Below are 7,605 nucleotides of genomic sequence, written 5' to 3' on the forward strand. Positions count from 1 at the left end.
TTTTTTTTGGGCTACTTTTTTAATGTACCGCGGCCACCCAAGGTGTATATAGACAAATAAAAATTAAAATAGGTCATTTTACTAATGTGTATTATACTTTAAATGTATACCTGGCAACTTAAGAACGGAGAGGTGGTTGTAACGTCACAAACAACTTGAGTTTCAGCCAGAGCATACATGTTAAGGCTTTTACACAGCAGAAATAAACATGACAACAGCCACTATATAAGATAATTAAGTTAAACACACGATTACGATAGATATGGTCTGTATGTGATTTTTTTTTAAATGAATGTGTACGTCTGAAATGCTAATTTGTGCAGCAATATAAAAGGCTATAAATAGCATATTTTAACAACAGTAAACAACCAAATTCCACATCTGATCGCAAAAGGAAGTTATTACAAACACTCGATGATGGTTTGAAGTGAGTTCTAAGTAAAAGTGTACTATTAATCTCATAAACTGTCGTATGTAGCATGATGCTAATGTTAGCTCTAATGCAGCTGCAGAACAGGTCCAATTCTTCTTCATAATGCATTTTGTCATAATACTTCACGTAAGGTCGCAAGAAATGTTTTGATGTATAATAATATGCATTAAAGAAATACTTTTGATAATAGAAGGGTAAATGTATACTGGGATTGAAGCGATGTGGCTTGGTAAACGTTTTATTGCCAGTTTAAAGGCTCATAACGGCTGAATAAAAACAAAAGAATAATGATAAAAGAATAATAAGGATTATGTCTCATACCTGGTGGAAGTGTGAAAGGTTCTGTTTCCTTAAACTAGTTTGTCATGCATTTCTTTTTCAACACATTTACAGGTAAATCCTAGTATTTTAAAATTGCGATTAATCATAATTAATCACAGTCCACGATTGTGATTGAGCAAAAAAACTAGGACTAGTTCACAAAAGTAGCTTTTTTAAATAATCTTGAATATTTAATGAACAGTTTGATTGACAGCATTGATCACAAAGGCAAAGTTGTTCAGAGTGAGGAAATATATCATATGATATGAAGACCTAGTGTATGTGTGAATATATGAACTTTTTTTTTTAGAATTTAAAGTCATTTTGAATTGAAATGTGTTTTTGAAGTCTTTTTTACTGTTATAGCACCACCTATGGTCCAAACTCGATGAAACTTTGCATGCTTGTTAAGAGTCATCTGACACATGTTTTCACCAAGTTTCGTAAAGTAAGTTTTCGTTTATGTTTTATAGGCTTTTGGGTATATTTGGTCACGCCCCTTTTCTAAATGACCCTGTTATAGGTAACCAATTACATAATTCTATTTTTTTTTTTTATTTTTTTTTTTTTATAATTATTGATCTAGAGAGTCCAGAGAATTTCGCTGCAGTGGTTTGATTGAGATTGAACGAAAAACCTAGGATTTTCACATAATTGAGAATATTTAATGAACGATTTGATTGACAGCAGTGGTTCTTGACATCATGCAATATACAAGCATTTCATCCCATGTTGTAAATAATATATTCAGCTCCTCCAAGCATTGGACGAAGGGGCTTGTAATTGCATTTACTGAAGACATACCTCACACCGCCAGTTTTGTTTGTCTTGGTTCAGATTAAATTAGACACCTAAAATTATGATGAAATCAGATTTATTATTATTATTATTATTATTTAGGCAACAGCACAACAATATACTTCAATCACAGTCTATCCCTTATTCAACGTCTATCCCTCTTTTCTTACCCCTAGCGACACCTAGTGATAACAATAGTGACCTTAGTTAATTTTACACTTCTGTGATTCCATGATGTTTTCTCCAATCAATTAATCAATCAATCAATCAATCAATCAATCAATCAACTGTAACTGTACAAATAAAGCTTCTGTGTTTAGACAGTTAAAATCTTTTAAAATCACCCACTGCGTGTGATCCGATCCCGCCTGGCTTTGTTTGATGAAAGCGGCCAGGGCTGTGTTTCCCAAAAGCATTGTAAGCTTAAGTTGATCGTAGCTCCATTGGTTCCAAGGTTCCCAGGTCATCATTGGTGCCCAGGTTCGTGATCCTCTTGGCTCTGGTCTGGCTGAGGCTCAGCATAAGCTGTTGTCATGGGGATCGCAAGTGGATTTAGCAAGAGGGATCCAAGACTAACCAACTAAATCAGCGGTTCTCAATTACAGTTTTTTTGCTTTTTGCTGCGCCGCTGCCTGCAGCGTCTTCACACATAGACAAAACTTTCTAGAGTGTGAAAAAAATTAATATGTAAATAAATACAATTTAAATTCACGTCTCATACACTTTAATGACCTTTAAATGGAACATATACGCTCGCTTTGATCTGGAATCATGGCGGAATATCCTGTGATGTCCACTTTGTAGGGCACTTACAAATGTCTGAAGCGATAAGAGATGCACACAAAATGTGCAGAGCAGGGGGGGCGCGAGGAATTGAGAACCGCTGAACTAAATCAATGATTTAAAATAGCATTTTTGGCAAATGCAGGTAATTTAACAAAGAAATATGATGATTTTTTTTTAACAGTTATGACTATTATAGCGCCAGCTGTGGTGGAATTTCCATAAAATATTGCATGCTTGTCTAGAATCTGTCGCATATGCTCACGTAGTTTCATTAAGTTTTGAGTTTTCATTTAGGATTTATAGGATTTTTGGGTATAATTGGCCATGTCCCTTTAAAAGTGACCCTCTTGTAGCTTACCAAAGTGTAAAGTTCAATGTTTTTTTATAGATCTAAAGGGTCCCGACAATTGTACTGCAGTGGTTTTGTTGCGATTGAGTGAAAAACCTTGGACTAGTTCGCAAAAGTAGCCTTTTTAAATAATCTTGAATATTTAATGACCAGTTTGATTGACAGCATTTGTCCGAGAGGCAAAGTTGCTCAGAATGAGGAGATTTAACATATGATATGAATATCAAGTTTGTAAATATATCAACTTTTTTAGAATTTAAAGTCATTTTCAATTGAAATGCTGTGTTTTTGAAGTCTTTTTTACTGTTATAGTGCCACTTATGGTCCGATCTTGATGAAACTTTGCATGGTTGTTAAGAGTCATCTGACACGTTTCACCAAGTTTTGTAAAGTTTTGAGTCTTTGATTAGGTTTTATAGGCTTTTGGGTGTATATGGGTATATTATAGCTAACCAAAGGACACATTTTTAAATTTTTTTTAGATAAATCATTGATATACAAAGAATTGTGCTGCAGTGGTTTGATCGAGACTGAGTGAAAAACCTAGGACTCTGGACACCTGCATACCAATTTTCAGGTCAATTGGACTAACGCTTACATAGTTACAGCTGTTTTTAGTTTTCCCCACCCCCCATCTTATAGCACCAACAAGTGGCAGAGCTGCACAATTGTTTTTATTTATTTGACCAAAGATTGAGATCTTACACACGTGTGCCAAGTTTGGTGAAAATATCTCATTCTGTTCATGAGTTATAGCCATTTTAGTAAAAGTGGCCCCGCCCCTTACAAACGTTTTGGCATTTCTATGCGACAGTGAGTCGAAATTTCAACTTTTTTTATAATTATTGATATTCACTGTCCAGAGAATATTTCTGCACTGGTTTGGTTCTGATCGGATGAAAAACCTAGGACTAGTGCGCAAAAGTAGGTTTTGGACAAAATTCAAAATGGCGGGAAATTTTTCCAGACAGAAATAAAATCGAAGATAATCATTTTGTTTGTCTTGAGCCAATGATTCTAATGATATAAGACACTTGTGTCTACAGGAGTATATTCTAGGTCTAGGAGATATGAGCAATTTCACGTTTATGTTTGCTGTAGCGCCCCCTATTGGCCGATTGGTGTGAGTCTTTGTCAGGTTCTCCCCAAATTGAGCTCTACCATCTGGCTGTACCAAGTTTTACGTCTCTAGGCCTTACGGTTTGATCTGCACGATCAGTTTTACAATGGAAAAATAATAATAAAAATCCTTATAATTACAATAGGGTTTCAGCACTACGTGCTTTAACCCCTAATGATAACTGTTTTAAACAGTTTAGTTTTCATGGATATGTTGATATATTTATTCTAAAACATAACAAGGATATTGGATGATTTTTAACAATAAAAAAATAATGTATGGCACAAATGGCATTTATAGTCCGTATCTCATATTTCCTTAATGTCTTTCATCTTTGACAGTGTTAAACATGGCATCACGTGAATGGGAGTATGCATGGAAATTATATGCAGACGAGGTTATGCATAGTAAAACTAGGCATTGTAAGCTCAATATATGATTATTTCGGGGAGGAGACGCGGTGGAGATGCACGTACGCACAATCTTACCCTGGCTGGGATTTATAAAGGGATTTTTGCGGAGGTTCTGACATACTCATGGTTTTATAAATCTGACAACTTTTGTACATATGCAAAATCTAGCTTTTGTGCGTAAGTACATTTTAGGAAGAAATCTACGGATAGTTTTATAAATGAGGCCCCAGGCCTTTCAGGATAGACCCCTCTGGGGAGGGGAGGTACACACCTCAGCATACGGTGCCTGACACTCCTCAGTGTCCTCAGGGGGCTGCTCTGTTAACCCTGCCACCTCCAGTGCTTCAGGGCACAGTGGTCCCCAGCGAGCACGGTTCTCAGCTGACACTCAGAAATGGTACAGCACGAAAATATCCTTTACACAATCTGACTTTGCTGCAGTTGGAATTGAACTGCTGGTTTCGTCTGGCCAGAGGAGAATTGGCCCCCTGACTAAGCTTGTTTTTTTTCTCCACTCTGTCACCGATAGAGTTTTGGCTCCTTGCTGCTGGCGCCTCTGGCTTGCTTATAGTTGGGGACACTTAATTTCCAGCTATATCGTTGACTTGATTGCACAGATACTATTTAAACTGAACTGAGCTGGACGATGACATAACTGAATTCAATGATGAAATGTCTTTATCTGAAAATTGAGTGTTTAATCTTGTCATTTTACATTATTGAAACACTACTTTCCTATTTTGATATTGTAAAGTTGCTTTGACACAATCTGTATTGTTAAAAGCGCTATATAAATAATGGTGACTTGTATTGTCTTGACTTGAGAATGCTCTAGAGTTGTCAGGCCGGTCATTCCCTGCTGCTTCAGGGTGACTACTAGTGACTACTCTAGCCACACCAAAGGCCAGCCTCGAGAGAGAGTAGACTTCCTGGCAGCGTGGAAACTTCTGCTAGATGTCTCACAATAAGTCCTATAGACTGTAGAAAGAGGCTACAGAATCTAGTTTGGTTCCCTTCCAAGGGCACTCCTACCGAGGGACTCTGACGGTCGCTATGGGGTACGCCTTTGGCGTGACCGGTGTCTGAAGCATACATCTAAACACGACAATAACATTGGCCGGCAACAGCCTATGACGTCATGGCCAGCGTGACCACAGTATAAAAGGGAGCAGAGAGAACACATCATCCTCTTCTTCGTCTTCACTGACCATTTGTTTATGTTAGCAGAAAGCTAAGCACGACTAGGAGTGCATGTTCTCTCGCCAGAGGCTTTACTCTGATAGCCATAGTTTCACACTTGCGTGTTGTGTGTGCGGTGAAGTACAAGCATGTTCAGCTCTCAAGGGAGTTGTATGTGCTCATTGCATTCACTGCTCATTTCTTTGTAAAGTGATAAGCATCAGTTGAACATGCTCGATTCACGAGAAGACGGGTTGTGCTCATGGTGATGCATTCGCGGGTCTACTGAGAGGGGAGGTGAGTACTTCATCATTTACCCGAGTTTGTAGATAGAGTTTGCATGATTATGTTCACCTCTCGCGGGAATTGCAATGCAATGGTTTCTGTTCTCGCCTGATTTCCAAGGTAATCTAGCGTATGAACGAAACATGTTTATCTCCCGCGGGAATTGAATGTATGCTGTGCATTGCGGTTATAGTGAGAATTATCTGCCCATTGCCGGCGGTTCGGGGTTGATGGGTAGAGCATGGAAAGGACCTGACGGGAAGTCTTTTCCCTATCAGTAATGTCCTGCTGTTTATAAGTCATTACATACATTATATACATAATTTCTGGAGACCTCTTGAGTTGTATGGCCTCCTACTAGGCCTCCTCAATTAGGTTTCTCCTCTGTCTCAAGTACTGGCTTGTGAGCCTCCTTGATGCTTGGCCCTGAACTGAGCTGGTGCTCCTGTAAGTTGGGTGTGGTAGAGTACCATGCTCTCTGGGGCTAGGAGCTTGACCTTACTCCCCTCTCGCTAGCCTGAGGGCTACTTGCGAGTAGGTCACAGGCGCAGAACCTGGTTCCCTAACCTTAGTGCTTCAACCTCCGAGGCCCTCCACGTCTCATTGAGTGGTAGCTTTCAGGTTGAGCAGGGCAGTACTTGAGTAATATTCCATGCCCTGCTCCCTGACGGCCTGCTGGATGCTTTAGCTTTGAGAAGCCACCCTAGCCAGGGTGTTTATGAGGTGAGCTAATTCATGTCTCATCCTGAGGGGCTCCTTGAGACTTAAGATATCTTGTGTATATTCTGCACACATGTACTTTTGAGTAACTCCGCTTCCTAAATTCCACTCTGCAGTTTTGACAGGTTGTCAGGACCACTGTGGGCCCTCTGTGTCACACTGACCTTATGGTTGAACCAGTCTCTCCCCTCTTGGGAGTGGATTTGAGTGCACTGTTTCTCCCTGAGGTATGAGTGTGATGTGCTCCCTTCTTCTGAAGGTCTATTTTTGGGCACTCGCTCTGAGGAGCTCTACCATGTGCATGAATAGCTTTGGGTCCCATCCTGTTCCTGTGGTCGAGCTAGCACTGCTACCCTTGAAGATCAGGGTTGTAGGGAGTGAAATTATTTCCTTTATGAAAATAACTCCTCGTGAAGCCAAAACTTAGGAACTCTTACAATGCAAATGTCAGACCACAAAACAAACTCTTCAATCAGGCTTTTATCTCTTTGTGAAGCCAAACACCCAGAAACCCTTACAATGCAAATGTCATGCCGCAAGACAATAAACTCTCTAATCAGACAAGAAGATCATATGATCATTGGTCCATTCACCCATCCTTCCCCCCTGGACTCATGGTACTGGTCACTGAAAGAACTCAAGTTGCTACTCTTACATAAATATTTACTATATCTTAAGAATCAATGATTGTAACCCTTTCATGTTTGGTATCATTTTAAAGGTCTCTGTGTGATTGGTAAAATGGTCTCAATTTCACAGTAGTCACTTATATTATGGGAAATATTGGAAACTTAAGTGAATTCTGTACCTCTGTTGCGGGGGCGGTCTCCTTTCAAAACTTGATAAACATTGCTCTACAGGTGTGACCATTTTGAGCACAAGAACAGCTCCTACAGAGGCTTCTCATCCCCCATACACACATCTAATCTGTTTTGGGGCAGAGAATAAATGTTTATGGGCCTTTTGTTCTGGTAGTATTTAAGGGAAAGTTGCAAATTTGTAGCCAGATCAGCCCGTAGTGTGGAGGGTATTTAATATGGTCCATACTATGTATCTTCTTCTCGAAGCCAGGTAAACATTTTAATCTTAGATTCATCTTTGAACAACTGTTGTTATGTATTTTCTTATTTTTGAATTGGCTTCTTATTGTTTTATTATGTAATTGGCACGATACGTTTACCTGACTAATAATAAATTGTTA

The sequence above is a fragment of the Onychostoma macrolepis genome, chromosome 18, assembly GCF_012432095.1.
Source record: "Onychostoma macrolepis isolate SWU-2019 chromosome 18, ASM1243209v1, whole genome shotgun sequence".
In the NCBI taxonomy this organism is placed as follows: Eukaryota; Metazoa; Chordata; class Actinopteri; order Cypriniformes; family Cyprinidae; genus Onychostoma; species Onychostoma macrolepis.